Source organism: Callithrix jacchus, chromosome 15 (assembly GCF_049354715.1).
Source record: "Callithrix jacchus isolate 240 chromosome 15, calJac240_pri, whole genome shotgun sequence".
Classification (NCBI taxonomy): Eukaryota; Metazoa; Chordata; class Mammalia; order Primates; family Cebidae; genus Callithrix; species Callithrix jacchus.
Genome location: NC_133516.1, coordinates 91,141,866 through 91,158,596, shown reverse-complemented (window position 1 = coordinate 91,158,596; position 16,731 = coordinate 91,141,866). Strand labels below are relative to the sequence as shown.

At 39.0% G+C, this 16,731-nt stretch overlaps 2 protein-coding genes across 18 annotated transcripts in view; one reads left to right on the top strand and one right to left on the bottom strand.

The window, feature by feature from the left end:
• CMSS1 (cms1 ribosomal small subunit homolog) overlaps nt 1-16,731 on the bottom strand; it is a 390,132-nt gene that overhangs the window by 199,030 nt on the left and 174,371 nt on the right. The window lies entirely within an intron of this gene.
• Nucleotides 1-16,731, top strand: part of FILIP1L (filamin A interacting protein 1 like) — a 305,341-nt gene that overhangs the window by 128,838 nt on the left and 159,772 nt on the right. Inside the window, exon 1 of one of the 4 annotated variants that reach the window (XM_054246284.2) lies at nt 1,209-1,547. The exons of the other annotated variants lie outside the window; for them this stretch is intronic. The gene's annotated coding sequence lies outside the window, so the exon portion shown is untranslated. Of the gene's footprint in view, nt 1-1,208; nt 1,548-16,731 lie in introns of those variants that run through there. 4 annotated transcript variants of the gene reach the window in all.

The window sequence follows — 16,731 nt, the reverse complement described above, 5'->3', positions numbered from 1 at the left end:
ACGCGCCACTATGCCCAGCTAATTTTTTGTATGTTTAGTAGAGACGGGGTTTCACCATGTTGACCAGGATGGTCTTGATCTCTTGACCTCATGATCCACCTGCCTTGGCCTCCCAAAGTGCTGGTATTACAGGCTTGAACCACCGCACCTGACCAAAAGTTTGGAAAATTTGCAGCCTGACAATGTGATAGAAAAGAAAAAACCATTTGCTGAGGTGAAATTAAAGCCAGCTGCAATAATTTGCATGAGTAATGAGGAGCTGAATGTTAATCCCCAAGACAACAGGGAAAATGTCTCCAGGGCATGTCTAAGGTCTTCACAGTAGTCCCTAACATCACTGGCCCAGAGGCCTAGAAGAAAATGGTTTCCTGGGCTGGTCCATGGTCCCGTGCTGTGTGCAGCCCAAGGACTTTGTACCCTGTGTCCCAGTCTCTCTCGCTGTGGCTGAAAGGGGCCAATGCAGAGCTTGGGGTGTGGCTCAGAAGGTGCAAGCTCCATGCCTTGTCAGCTTCCACATGGTGTTGAGCTGCGAGTGCACAGAAGTCAAGAATTGGGGTTGGGAACCTCTGCCTAGATTTCAGAAGACGTATAGAAATGCCTGGATGCCCAGGCAGAACTTTGCTGCAGGGGCAGGGCACTCATGGAGAATCTCTGCTAGGGCAGTGTGGAAGGGAAATGTGGGGTCAGAAGCCCCCAAACTGAGTCCCTACTGGGGCACTGCCTAGTGGAGCTATGAGAAGAGGGCCACTATCCTCCAGATCCCAGAATGGGAGATCCACTGACAGTCTGGACCATGCTCCTGGAAAAGCTGCAGACACTCAAGGCATGAAAGCAGCTAGGAGAGAGGCTGTACCCTGTAAAGCCACAGGGGTAGAGCTGCCCAAGACCATGGGAACCACCTCTTGCATCAGTGTGACTGGATGCAAGACCTGGAGTTAAAAGAGATCATTTCGGAGCTTTAAAATTTGACTGCCCCAGTAGATTTCAGACTTGCATGGGCCCCATAGCCACTTTGTTTTGGCCAATTTCTCCCATTTGCAGTGGCTGTACTTACCCAGTACCTGTACCCCCATTGTATCTAGGAAGTAACTAGCTTGCTTTTGATTTTACTGACTCATAGGTAAAAGGGATTTGCCTTATCTCAGATGAGACTTTGGACTATGGACTTTGGTTAATGCTGAAATGAGTTAAGACTCTGGGGGACTGTTGAGAAGGTGTGATTGGTTTTGAAATGTGAGGACATGAGATTTGGAGGGCCCAGGGGTGGAATGATATGGTTTGGCTGTGTCTCCACCCAAATCTCATCTTGAATTATACTCCCATAATTCCAATGTGTTGTGGGAGGGACCTAGTGGGGGATCATTTGAATTATGGGTGTGCTTTTACACCCTACTGTTCTCATAGTAGTGAATAAGTCTCATAAGATTGGATGATTTCATCAGGGGTTTCCACTTGTGCATCTTGCTCATTTGCTCTTGCCACCCTCGTGTAAGAAGTGCCTTTTGCCTCCCGCCATGATTCTGAGGACTCCCCAGCCATGTGGAAATGTAAGTCCAATTAAACCTCTTTTTCTTTCCAGTCTCAGGTTTGTCTTTATCAGCAGAGTGAAAATGGACTAATACACCCAGTGACGTTAAGGAACATGCTCTTTAATTTCCATGTATGTGTATAGGTTCTGAAGTTTCTCTTTTATTGATTTCTAGCCTTATTCCACTGTGTTCTGAGAAGGTATTTGATAAGATTTTGATTTTTAAAAATTTGCTAAGACTTGTTTTGGGGCTTAACATGTGATTGATCTTGGAGAATTTTCCATTTGCTGATGAAAAGAATATTTATTCTGTATTTATTGGGAAGAAAGTTGTTGTAAATGTCTTTTAAGTCAATTTGGTTTGAAGTCCAATATTTCTTTGTTAATTTTCTGACTTGATGATCTGTCTAGTGCTGTGAGTGGGACAATAAAGTCCCCTACTGTTATTGTATTGCTGTCTACCTCTTTCTTTAGGCCTAGTAATCTTTGTTTTGTGAATCTGAATGTTGGAAACACAAAACCTACTGAGATTGAGCCAGGAAGAAACAGTACTCCTGAACAGACCAATAATGAGCAGCAAGATTGAATCAGTAATAAAAAATCTTCCAACAACAACAACAACAAGAAAAGCACAAGGCCAGATGGATTCACAGCTGAATTCTACCAAATACACAAAGAACAAAATCCAATACTCCTGAAACTGTCCAAAAAATCAAGGTGGAAGAAATTCTCCCTAACTTATTCTATAAGGCCAGTATCACCTTGATGCCAAAACCAGACAGAACACACACGAAAAACTATAAATCAATATTCCTAATTAGCACAGACACAAAAATAATAAACAAAATATTAGTAAATCAAATCAAACAGTACATCAAAAAGATAAGACACCATGATCAAGTAGAATTTATCCCAGGGATGCAAGGATGGTTCAACATATGTACACCAATAAACATGTTATATTACATCAACGGAATTGAGGACAAAAACCATATTATCTTAATAGATGCAGGAAAAACATTTGATAAATTCAGTATCCTTTTATGATAAAAATCCTCAACAGACTAGAAACATACATTAACATAATAAAGACCATATATGACAAACCCACAGTCAATATCATACTTAATGGGGAAAAGTTGAAAATATTATGTCTAAGAACTAGAACAAGACAAGGATGCCCACTTTTACCACTCTTATTCAATATAAAAATCCTCACCAGAGCAATCAGGTAAGAGAAAGAGATAAAAGGCATTCAAATTGGAAAAGAGTAAGCCAAATTATTCTTGTTACCTGGTGATATAATTTTATATCTAGAAAACCCTAAAGACTCCACCAAAAAACTCTTAGATTTGACAAATGAAATAGTAAAGTTTCAGGCCACAAAACTGAAAGAAGTCATAGATGACATAAATAAATGGAAAAACATTCCATGCTCATGGATTCAAGAATCAGTATCATTAAAATGGTTACACTGCCCAAAGTAATCTACAGATTCAATGTAATCTCTATCAGATCTCAATGTCCTTTTTCATCAAAGTAGAAAAAACAATCCTAAAATTTGTATGGAACCAAAAAAGAGCTCAAATAGCCAAAGAAACCCTAAGCAAAAAGAACAGAACTGGAGGCATCACATTACCTTACTAGATTATACAAGACTATAGTAACCAAAATAGCATGGTACTGGTATAAAGATGTTACACAGATCAGTGGAACAGAAGAGAGAACCCAGAAATAAGGCCACATATCTACAGCCAAGTGATCTTTGTCAAGGCAACAAAAATATACATTGGGGAAATGACAAACTATTCAATAAATGGTGCTGGGAAAATTAGATGGTCACATTCAAAAGAATGAAACTGGGATCATACTGCCTACCATATACAAAAATCAACCGAAGATAAATTAAAGATCTAAATGCAAGACCTGAAACTATAAAAATCTTAGAAAAAAACCTAACAAATACTCTTCTAGACATTGGCCTAGGCAAAGAATTTATGATCAAGTCCTCAAAAGCGAGCACAATATAAACAAAACCAGACAAATGAGACTTAATTAAACTAAAAAGCTTGTGTACACCAAAAGAAACAATCAACAGAGTAAACAGACAATCTATAGAATGGGAAAAAATATTTGCAATCTACACATCTGACCAAGGGGTATTATCCAGAATCTACAAGGAACTCAAACAACTCAACAAGAAAAAAAAAAACCCATTTAAAAGTAGGTAAAAAAAAAATGAGCATTTTCAAAAGAAGACACACAAGCAGCCAACAACATGAAAACATTCTCAAAATTACTACTTATCAGAGAAATACAAATTACAACCATACTACTCCCTTACATCAGTCAAAACAGCTATTATTAAAAAGTGAAAAAACAACAGATGTTGGCGAGGATGTAGAGAAAAGGAAACGCTTATATTCTGGTGGTGGGAATGTAAATCAGTAAAACCTTTATGAAAATCAGTGTGGAGGTTTCTCAAACAACTAAAAGTAGAACTTTTGATCCAGCAATTTCACTACTGGGGTGTATATCCAAAGGGAAAGAAATCATTATATCAAAAAGATACCTGCACTTGTATTTCTAACACAGCATAATTCACTATAGGAAGGATATGGAATTAACCTAAGTGTCCATTAATGGAGGTCTAGATAAAGAAAAAGTGGTATATACATATATGTGCATGTATATACGTATATATACACCATAGAATACTACTTCTTTGGCTATAAAAAAAGAATGAAATCATGTCTTTTTGCAGCAACATAGTTGAAACTGGAGGCCATTATCCTCAGTGAAATAACTCAGAAACAGAAAGTCAAATACAGCATGTTCTCACTTATAAGTGGGAGCTAAACAATGGATACACATGGACACATAGAGTAGAATAACAGACATTAGAGACTGCAAAAAGTGGGAGGGTGGCAGGGGGCGAGGGTTGAAAAATTTCCTATTGGGTACAATATCTGTGATTTGGGTGACCCGTATACTAAAAGCCCAGATTTCACCATAATGCAATATATGCGTGTAAGAAATTTGTACTTGTACCTCCTAAATATATAAACATAAAAAAGATAAATTTAAAATCCATTAAAAAATTATAAAATCACTTCATATATTTTGAGCGACAGGAATATACCTTGGAACAATTACTATTATTACTCCTAAAACTTCATGAGGGACATTGACTGAATGTTTTAAAACCTTTGGAAAGTTGTGTGCCCCTGCAAGGAGGCCTCACAATTCACACATAGGTAGATTGGCCATTTGAAATGCCCATACATTTCTAATGATAATATTCTCTCTTTAAAGAAGAATAGGCTACTTATTTTTAAATTTGTGGGAATTTTCTATGGCATAATGAATGAGAATGAGCATATTTCCTGTTATATTCCCTTATGTGGGGAGATGGGAGAAATTTTTTTGGTCTTATATCAGAAAAAGCTTCTGATCCCCAGTGATATTTGTCTTTATGAGAACTCATGGACTAGATTATGAGGGTGTTTGTCATTTGAGGGTATTTCTGGAGTACTTGTATTTTTATTTAATTCTCAAAAGTCTCTGCCTTTTATTTCCAACCAAAGTTTAAGCTCCTTGAGGGAAGGAACTGATTTTTAAGCTCCTTGAGGGAAGGAGCAGATTTTATGCTGTTTTCATTTTCTCTCTGCATAGATGGAGTAAACAAATATTTATCTGTTGGAGAAAATAAGAAGGAAAATTAAATGTTTGCTTCTTCCACCTTCTTTATGGAATTCCAGAAAGTTTTTTTTTAACAAATATAGGTAAAAAAAATTTTCTTACATTTTCTTTTTCTCTCCCTATGGGCACCTGATAGGAAATGGGTTTTCAACTCTGGCTGTGTATTAGAGTTGTACTGGGGCTTTGGAATGACACTGATGCCAGGATATCATCTTTAAGGTTCTGATTTAATTGGTTGTAAGTGAAGCACAAAAATTGGTATTATTTAAAGGCTCTCCAGTAATTCTAATTGCGGCCATGACTGATAACCACCATTGGATCACATAATAGATATTCACTTAATAAACATTTGTTAGTTTAAGTTGAGAGAAGGTATAATCTGGGTAAGGGGGCTGAACATTTTGTGTTGACTTTGTTACGTCCTCAGCTCTCAGCAAGAGCCTAAAGGCATAAGGATCTCAATGTAAGCTGTGAATAGATAGATGAACGGATCAATATTAAGTTCTCTGATGACTGGGTGCCATGGTTCAGTTGGTAATCTGTGGCTTCTGGGTCAAGTCCTGATACAGAAACAGGATGTCTATCTCTTTCTGTTTATCTTTGCCTCTCTCTCCTCTCTTGACTACCCTCTCTACCACCCAGTGAGAATTCTGTTAGGACTGGCCCTTCTGTTCTGTTCATTATTGTATTTCTAGAGCTTAGGCAGTATATGGCATACCATAGCTGCCGAGTAAATGTGAGTTCAATATATTTCTCTTTCTCGAACAAACACACATAGGCAAACAGAGAATTGCTAAAATAGTCATTTTATGGGATTTCAAGACTCATACTTCTTAATATTACAGTCAGAAACAAACCACTGGCATTATTGCTTTTGGTGGGTATAATTTTCTCTTGCACTATTAAGCAAGTACCAGGTGCTCTGGAACTAAGGAAAGAACTACTCCAGTTTTAAAATCCACTTGAAATCTTAACATCGACTACACACAATAATGAGATTTTATGAAACTGGTCTGAGTAAGTAAAAATTTATTTCCATTTTCCTTTCTATCAAATCAATGTCTAATTTTTAATATTAACATGTCAATAACATATTAGCATATTAAATAGAATTATCTTAGTTTATTCCTTAGGTATTTTTCTGCCAAAATAAATAAATAAATAAAAAACTATATATATATATATATATACACACACACACACACATACAGAGAGAGAGAGGAAGATACTAAATTGAGTATTTTGCAAAAATTGCTTTGAATGTAACACTTTCACTATCTGAAAATATTTAAAATTAAAGGCAGAGTAGCTTGCAAGGGCAGTGAAATTGAAGGAACAGAAGGACTAAGATAACAATGTCACAGCTCTAATAAGGAAATGGAGTTGGGGTTGGAGTCAAGTGAGAAAAATACCCAGACAGAGTGCTGTAGTGATGGGTCTCCAGAAAATGGGGGGACACAGTAACTGGGTTGCTAGATATTAGAATGTTCTTATCTGGGGGATTTTGTTGTTTCCCCCCTCTTCCCTCACCCCCACCTCCACATTTAGTGCCTAGAATCCTGGACATGCAGTCAAGAGTCCCTGAAAAAGCAGAGCAGAACTCAGACCAGAGCATATAAAGCAGGAATCAGAACACATGTTGGCTTTGCGAGCTATGGAGTCATAAGCCTCACTAACTTTACACTTAATTTATCTCCAATAAAATTATAATAATAACTATGTCATACAGTTGTTGCTAGGTCCAAAAAAGATAATGTACATGAAAGCACCCTATGAACTTCGAATCATGAGACAAATACTAAATAAGTTTATTAGCTGGAAAGATTTGAGAAAAATAATTCCTAATTTTCCCCTTGCAGTCCATAAAAAATGTACCTGCTCTGAAGGTGTAGGCACAGTCACACTACACTTCTAATGATTCTGTACAGACATTTGAAAACAGAAAGTTCCCAGTTTGAATGCTGAAATAAGCTTTAATAGAAACCAAGGCAGAAGCCAGGGGAATGACGGCATCTGCCCAGTTTAGAATAAAAATTACCATGGAAAGAACTGAGTCCGAGAACAATGGGCCAATGGTGGAATTTAAGTGATATTATAATGTGTTTCTGTAAAAATTATAGAGGCAATCCAGACGATGCTTTTTATGTTTAAAGGAAGCAAATAGAAAGGATGTTTCTTTTTTGTTTGTACCATCTAACTGCCAGTCAGAATCAAACCAAAAATACACAATCAGACTTTGGAAATGGTCTTTAAAACAAAGTTTTTCTTATAAGAGAAACCTAACAAATGGAAGATAAATTTCAGACTTTTTTTTTTTTTCCTGAGACAGTCTTGCTCTGTCACGCAGATTGGAGTGCAGTCCTGCGATCTCGGCTCACTGCAACCTCCACCTTCTGGGTTCAAGTGATTCTCCTGTCTCAGCCTCCTGAGTAGCTGGGACTACAGGTGTGTGCCACCACACCCGGCCAATTTATTTATTTATTTATTTGTATTTTTAATAGAGACTAGGTTTTACCATGTTAGCTAGGATGGTCTTGATCTCCTGACCTTGTGATCCACCCGCCTCAGCCTCCCAAAGTGCTGGGATTACAGGCTTGAGGCACTATGCCGGCCAAATTTCAGGCTTTCTGAAAAGAATACATGGGCTGGGTTAAAATAAAGATAAAAGATCCCATAATTCTTTCAGTTTTTTCACTTATAGAAAAAAATGTTATTGAAACAGAAGAATAGCAAAAACAAGAATCTTAAAAAGCATGTACTGACAAGTAATGACATTACAGCTCATCCTTAGATTTTGGTGTTTCAGCTTCTTATTTACTTTCATTTGATTAGAAAAAATATAGCTATTCTTAAAAAACAGAATGATGGCCTGGAAGAACACTATCTTCAACATCTTTCAAGAATCCAACAGGATGAGAGACTGCTGCTCTGTTCTAGAACTATGTGGATTATTGTTTGCCAGATCAAGTTAATGAAATGTTTACTGCTAGAGTTTTATTTTTAAGTTAATAAAAACTTTTTTTTTTTTTTTGCTGACTTGTTCATTGGACATATGCATGCAATTTAAAATGGAATTTCGCTGGGCACGGTGGCTCACGCCTATAATCCCAGCACTTTGGGAGGCCGAGGCGGGTGGATCACAAGGTCAAGAGATCGAGACCATCTTGATCAACATGGTGAAACCCCGTCTCTACTAAAAGTACAAAAAAATTAGCTGGGCATGGCGGCGCGCGCCTGTAGTCCCAGCTACTCGGGAGGCTGAGGCAGGAGAACTGCTTGAACCCAGGAGATGGAGGTTGCGGTGAGCTGAGATCGTGTCATTGCACTCCAGCCTGGGTAGCAAGAGCGAAACTCCGTCTCAAAATAAATAAATAAATAAAAATAAAATGGAATTTCAAAGTTTCATTACATGCACCTGTGAAGAAATGAACTGAGGTCTTGGGACTGTGCTAAACTAATTCTGACTTTGGGTCATGTTAATAACAGAATTGTTAAGTCTTATCAGACGTGTGGCTACTTTAATAAGATTAAGGTCAGAGGGTTCAAGCTCCCTTAGTTTAAATAATCTCTTGCACTTAAATATTTTTCTTTTTTTCCTTTTTTTTTTAGACAGAATCTCGCTCTGTCACGGAGACTGGAGTGCAGTGGCATGATCTTGGCTCACTGCAACCTCTGCCTCCTAGATTCAAGAGATTCTCTTGTCTCCACCTCCCAAGTAGCTGGGATTACAGGCACACACTGCCACACCTGGCTAATTTTTGCATTTTTAGTAGAGGCAGGGTTTCACCATGTTGGTGAGGCTGGTCTTGAACTCCTGATCTCAAATGATCCACCCACCTTGGGCCTCCAAAAATGCTGGGATTACGGGCGTGAGCCACAGCACTTGGCCTTTTTTTTAACTCCCTTAAGAGATAGGGTCTTGCTCTGTCTGCCAGGCTGAAGTGCAGTGGCGTGGCCTTGGCTTATGCAGCCTCAAATTCCTTGGTTTAAGTGATCCTCCTGCCTCAGTCTCCTGAGTAGGTGGGACTACAGGTGCATGCCACCACAGCTGGCTAATTTTTGTATTTTTTTATAGAAAGGGGGTGTCACTATGTTACCCAGGCTGGTCTCAAACTCCTGGGCTCAAGCAGTCCTTCTACCTCAGCCTCCCTAAGGGCTGGGATTATAGGCATGAGCTGCTGTGCCTGGCCTAAATACTTCTTTCTATACTCTCCTAATAGTTTCTTGTCCTCCTAACTAGATCAGGGTTTCTCTACCTTGGCACTATAGATATTTTGGTCTGAATAATTCTTTGCTATGGAAGGTTGTCCTGTCCACTGTAGATATTTAGTCCTGTGCACTGTAGATATTGAGTTTTGTTTTTTTGAGACAGAGTCTTGCTGTCACCCAGGCTGAAGTGCAGTGGTACAATCTTGGCTCACCGCAACCTCTGCCTCCTGGGCTCAAGCGATCCTCCCACCTTCGCCTCCCTAGTACCTGGGACCACAGCTGTGCAGCACCACGCCCGGCTAATTTTTGTATCTTTCTGTAGAGATGAGTGAGGTTTTGTCATATTGCCTAGGCTGGTCTTGAACTCCTGGGCTCAAGCAATCTGCCCGCCTCAGCCTACCAAAGTGCTGAGATCACAGGTGTGAGCCACCATGACGGGCCCTAGCTCACTTTCTTGACATTAATGATCATATTAGAGATCATATTAGAGAATCCTTGGCTTCTACTCACTAGCTGCCGTATAATACTTCCTATCAGCCTCTGGGGTGGGGCAAAAGTATATCCCCTGCTTAGCACCACTAGAGGAAGAACGATTCTCCTCCTTCTACTTGAGTTCTTAGGCCCACACCATCATCACTTCATTTAATGTTTATCAATTTCTTTTCTCCATCTGCAATTTGTAATTCTCTTTGACATACTAGTATCTTCATTCTCCCCATTAAAAAAATTAAAATACACTAGCCAGTCCCATATAAGCCCTGTAACTCCTGTCCTCTTCTATTTCTTTCATTATGAACTTTTAGAAAAACTAACCTTCACTAGTTATGTCTAAAAATGTCTTGTTAAAAATCATGTATGCCAGTGATATATCTTTTATTTAAAAAAAAATGCAGACAACTCCTGAAACACACATACTATTCTCTTTACTTTACAACGATATGTCTTTATGGCAATGAGGTGAAGGGCATATCTAATGCCACAAGCTTCATGAAAGAACACCTGTTCCTGGGAGACATCCCATTCAATTTATAGAACAATACATGGGCAACATCTTCCAACCATTCTGCTGATGTAAGCTATTTTTACATCTTATAATTTGAACACATTTGAGATATCTGGTTCTTATTAAAACGATTTAAATTCTCTATCTTTTGTCCTCTTACAATACTTAAAACACAGTGAAATAAACTTTAATATCTTATAGACATTAAATCATCTGTGAATACACTTCTTGCTGTTGACTTGGATGCGTGTGCAAACTGTATCTCATGAAGTCCTGTTAATATCAAAGTATTGTGATACAAATGTGTTCTGTGGTCATACTGATGTTGACCTCCAATGTGTTTTATGGATACATCCAAGAGAACTTTAAAAAGCTTTTCTCAGGCTGGGTGTGGTGGTTCACACTTGCAATCCCAGCAATTTGGGAGGCTGAGGTAGGTGGATCAACTGAGGTCAGGAGTTTGAGACCAGCCTGACCAACATGGGGAAACCCCATCTCTACTAAAAATACAAAAACTAGCTGGGTGTGGTCGTGGGTGCCAGTAATTCCAGCTACTCAGGAGGCCGAGGCAGGAGAATCACTTGAACGTGCCAGGCAGAGTACTCCAGCAAGACTCCATCTCAAAAAAAAAGCCTTTTCTTGTGATTATAAAAGAAACTCAAAGATTGAAGAGAAATATCAGACTTTAATTTAAAAAGTATGGTTTGGCAAGCTCACCTTGTTTTTTTGAGACAGAGTCTTGCTGTCACCCAGGCTGAAGTGCAGTGGTACGATCTTGGCTCACCGCAACCTCTGCCTCCTGGGCTCAAGCGATCCTCCCACCTTCGCCTCCCTAGTACCTGGGACCACAGCTGTGCAGCACCACGCCCGGCTAATTTTTGTATTTTTTTGTAGAGATGAGGTTTTGTCATATTGCCTAGGCTGGTCTTGAACTCCTGGGCTCAAGCAATCTGCCCGCCTCAGCCTACCAAAGTGCTGAGATCACAGGTGTGAGCCACCATGACGGGCCCTAGCTCACTTTCTTGACACTAATGATCATATTAGAGAACCAACTGCAGTTTCCTCAACCTTTTTTTCCTTTTTTTTTTGGAGACAGAGTTTCGCTCTTGTTACCCAGGCTGGAGTGCAATGGCGCGATCTCAGCTCACCACAACCTCCGCCTCCTGGGTTCAAGCAATTCTCCTGCCTCAGCCTCCTGAGTAGCTGGGACTACAGGCACGCGCCACCATGCCCAGCTAATTTTTTGTATTTTAGTAGAGACGGGGTTTCACCATGTTGACCAGGATGGTCTCGATCTCCTGACCTCGTGATCCACCCGCCTCGGCCTCCCAAAGTGCTGGGATTACAGGCTTGAGCCACCGTGCCCAACTCCTCAACCTTTCAAAATAATCTTTGACCCCCTAGGATGATTTTTCATTCAACCTTCTCTTTACTCCAATTAACTTATGAACTTTATTTCTAGCAGTCTGTGGGATTTTTTTTTTTTTGATGGAGTCTCGCTCTGTCACCATGCTGGAGTGCAGTGGTACAATCTCAGCTCACTGCAACCTCTGCCTCCTAAGTTCAAGTGGTTCTCCTGCCTCATCCTCCTGAGTAGCTGGACCTACAGGCGCCTGTATTTTTAATAAAGACAGGGTTTCACCATGTTGGCCAGGATGGTCTTGATCTCTTGCCCTCATGATTGGCCTGCCTTAGCCTCCAAAGTGCTGGCATGAGCCACTGCACTTAGCCTGTGTGCTTTTTTTTTTTAAAGATGGGGTTTCACCATGATGGCCAGGCTGGTCTTGAACTCCTGACCTCAGGTGATCCACCCACCTCAGCCTTCCAAAGTGCTAGGATTACAGGTGTGAGCCACCGCCCCGGGCCTAGCCTGTGTTTTAAATTAAAAAAGGACAAGGTGAATATGCAACGTCTAACCATACATACTTTGTACCCCGCTCCTTATAACTTCCTCATGGCAACCTCTTTAAGTGTTTATTTTTAATAGAAGTTATCTCATTGCCACTGTATATTTTCTTGTAAGAGCAATATCCTCAGTTTATTTAATCTGGGAATTCCAGTTGTCCATTAATATGTTTGTTAATATTTTTATTATCATGTGTTTGTTAATATTTCTTTTAAAATATGGGATTCAGGTCTAAGTGCATTATTCCTTAAGTGCAGAGAATTATAGGACTATTTCAACTTTTGTTCTCTATACTGTGCTTTGGGGCTGATGTTTGGTAACAAAGAATGCACTCAGTAAATATTAGCTGAATATGATCCTTGATTTCATCATTTACTTATCTCACCTTCTCAACCAGGCAGAATTCTGAGTAAAACGTAGATCTTTCTATTCTTACTACACATCTACCTACATGCTAGGATTCCATCCCCGACAGTAGCCAAAGTAACTGGCCGGAGAGGAGGCTTAGTAGATTTGGCAAAGACGCTCATTCTTTCTAAAAAGCACTTGAAGGGGGATATTTTGGGCAAAATCTTCTAAGTGTAGGTGCCTCTTTGCAGTGTATAGAATGAGTTTCAGTGACTAGTGGCTAGAGGACCACTGACCACATCAGAAATTTATCAGAAAGTTAATGCAAGTGATAGAAAATCACAAATCTTTAGAGTTCACAAAGAGTTATCCAGGCTCATGAGCTAATGCAGACTAACTGGTGCCTCCTGTTTTTGCTCTGTCATTATCTATCAGTAATAAATGGTTCAAGCCTAAGAATACATGATGTGGTTTTTCATTCTTGACTCTAGATTACATGTGGAGAAGACAATATCTAGCCTTTGCTTTGGTTTGATAGGACATCCTACATAATAAATAAATGAATGGCTGCTAGTAAAATTATACTCAAAGAATGCAGCTTTGGCTCCCAAGCAGTCACATTCCAATTTCACTTTTTAAAAATTCTGCTTAAGCCAATTTGTAATGTACTTCCACAACTATGGATCAATTATTTCATACCTGAGCACCTGATATTCTTTTACCTTTGTAGCTGAACACACACACACACACACACACACACACACACACCCTTTTTTATGCTAATTGACATATCACAGAAGTTAGGAGATTTATCAGTAGAACAAAACATTAAAAATCTATTAGGTAACTGATTTATATGTTGCCGTATAGGATGTTTTCCTCTCCCAGCATTCCTTTAGCCTGTTTTGTGACCAAATCTGTGCTATTACTTCTTATGGCAAGTTATTCTACATTATGAGATTATTTCATCAGATGGTCCATTCTCCTTTGCTTTCATCCTCTGATTTTAGTTTTCTTTTTTTTTTTTTTTTTTAAAGGGTGGGGGCCGGGAGCAGTGGGGACCCTGCCGGACTGCGGCTGCCGCTGCCCCCTGGCCCTGGTTGGCCGCCCACCTGATTTTACTTTTTTTGCTAGCTACAGGAAGAGTTACACGGAATAGTGGGGTCTGAACAGTTGGGAATGGAGATTTTAGGTAAATAATGTGGTACTTCCATTTCTTTTTATTACTTTTTTTTTTTCTTTTGAGACTGAGTCTCACTCAGTTGCCTAGGCTAGAGTACAATGATGCGGCAACCTTCACCTTCCAGATACAAGCAATTCTCCTGCCTCGACCTCCCATGTAGCTGGGATTATAGGCACCTGCCACCACACCCGGCTAATTTTTGTATTTTCTTTTTTTCAGTAGAGACAGGGTTTCACCATGTCGGCCAGGCTGGTCTTGAACCCCTGACCTCAGGTGATCTGCCTGCCTCGGCCTCCCAAAGTGCTAGGATTACAGGTGTGAGCCACTGCACCTCGCTGGTACTTCCATGTCTTTACATTAGCACTAGAGAGATTTTTTTGGCTACTTCAATAATTCAAAGAAGTTAGAGAACAATGTACCTGAGAAAATTTTTTTCAAAGGGTGTTGAAAGCAAGTGAGATAATAACTGTAAAAAGACTTTGCAGCATCTGAAGGAAAGGCATTTTTGATATTTCTATCATTGCATTTATTATTGATGGACACAGAACAATGACGTCCCTCATCCTCACACAACGGGTACAAAAGCAGAGCTAGTATGTGGGCACCTCAAAGACGTCTGCCCTACGCATTTTCATACAGCACTATACGTATTACTTTGATGTAAGAGACTAAAAAGCATGTTTAACACAGCTGTCTTCAGCTGTAAGCCTACATTATATGAATTATTTATTTTTTAATTGCTGCATAAATTACCATTTCATAGGGTTGGGTTGTTCAATTGTCATCACAAATTTTATAAGCACATTTTTGAAAAATGAGGAAGGATCATCCTATGACATACTACATAAGGCATTAACAGAATCATGCAAATGAATGGTAGTCTGGTTACTTTCATGATTAAGCACTTCGGTGATTCAAATATACTTTAAAAAATTAGCTGATGGCTCCTACCTGTAATCCCCACACTTTGGGAGGCTGTGGCAGGTGGAATGCTTGAGCCCAGGGGTGCAAGACCAGCCTGTGCAAAAGAGTGAGGAACTCTTATTCTATTACAAAAAATTAAAAATTAGCTGGGGGTGGTCCATGTGCCTGTAGTCCCAGCCACTCAGGAGGCTGATGTTGGAGTATTGCCTAAGCCCAGGAGGCTGATGGTGTGTTTGAGACATGAATTTGCCACTGCACACTATAGCCTCATTGACAGAGTGAGAGCCTCTCTCAAAAAAAAAAATTAGCTGAATGAAATTTTGCTCTTCACTCATAAATACATAGCCGCAGATTAAATTGGTGGATGCAAAATGTATGACAGGCATAAAGAAATATATGGTACCAAGAGATGAAGAAATGTATGCATATAGACAATACCATTAAAGAACATATACTAACGTACATATATCGAATATATAACATTTATATTGCTTTAGTTTTATAAGCTAATAACATTATACAGAAAGAAGACTAACAATTGTCACAAAAGTATAAACTTCTATTTATGTATATTTATAAACAACTAAAAGAACATACATTTATCAGAAAAATAAAATACAAAAATGATTATGCTTGGCTTTTCTTTGTGTTTTAATTTTTGGTAGAGGAAGGATCTCACTATGTTACCCAGGCTGGTCATGAACTCCTGGCCTCAAGTGATCCTCCTGCCTTGCTGGGATTACAGGTGTAAGTCACCATGCCTGGCCATGCTTGGTTCTGCAATGTCATCTCACGAAACTTCACTAGTATTTACACATGTGCATGTATGAATAAATACCTTTACACATTTCTTTCTCTTTTGGGTAAAGATGAGAAAATAACATGCAATTTGGAATCAGAAAGACCAGGTTTAAACACAAATTTCAACTAATTTTTTTCAAATGATGCTGAAGGCACAATATTGAACAAATTATGGAAACTCAATTTTCCACTTGTAAATGGGGATTCATACATACATTAAATCTGCATTAAGTACCAATTATGTATCATTGTGAGTGCTAGGAATACTAGTAAGAGTGGCCAGGGAAACAGGACATGCAAATAAGAAACTATAGTAAAGTGTTGGATGCCATGACACACATGGACCCCGTGGACACCAGAGGGATGGAGGGCCTGACTCTTCCTAAGTCAGTTCAGGAAGGCTGGTGCCCAGCCTTTACTTCCTACTTCTATGAGATCAACTTTTTTAGCTTCCATATATGAATGAAAGTATGTGGTGTTCATTCTTCTGTGCCTGGCTTATTTCATCTAACAATGTGCCCTCTAGGCTCATCCATGTAGCCTCAAATGACAAGCTTTCATTTTTTAATGACTAAATAGTACTCCATTGTGTACATATACCACATTTTCTTTATCCATTCGTCTATAGATGAACACTTAGGTTTATTCTTATCTTGGCTATTGTGAATAGTGGTGCAATAAACCTGGGAGTGTAGATGTCTCTTTGGCATATTAATTTCTATTCCCTTGGATATGTATCCAGTACTGGGATTGCTGGATTCATTTTTTTTTAAACTTAAATGGTTTTTTGGAGATGGCTGGATTTGAAATTTTTTGTTTCCATGAGGGAATTACTGAAGATGACATTTTATTTTTATATACTATTCTTAGTCTATAAATTCTAAATGCTTTACTATTAAAATTTTATTTATAATACTTTCCAGAGGTAGGGCTCTAAAAGTGTTTTCTTTTGAAATGTTCATTTCTTGTTTTATGTAAAGAATGACTTTAGGTGGAATTATGAGGAACTTCAAAACAGAATATTAATCTTAAAGAGGACCATCTGGCATAATAATTTGCACATGGAAATTCTGGCCTGTTTCTATTTTTCCTGTAATTTTTTCTTTTAGGTTAATGATGTATATATG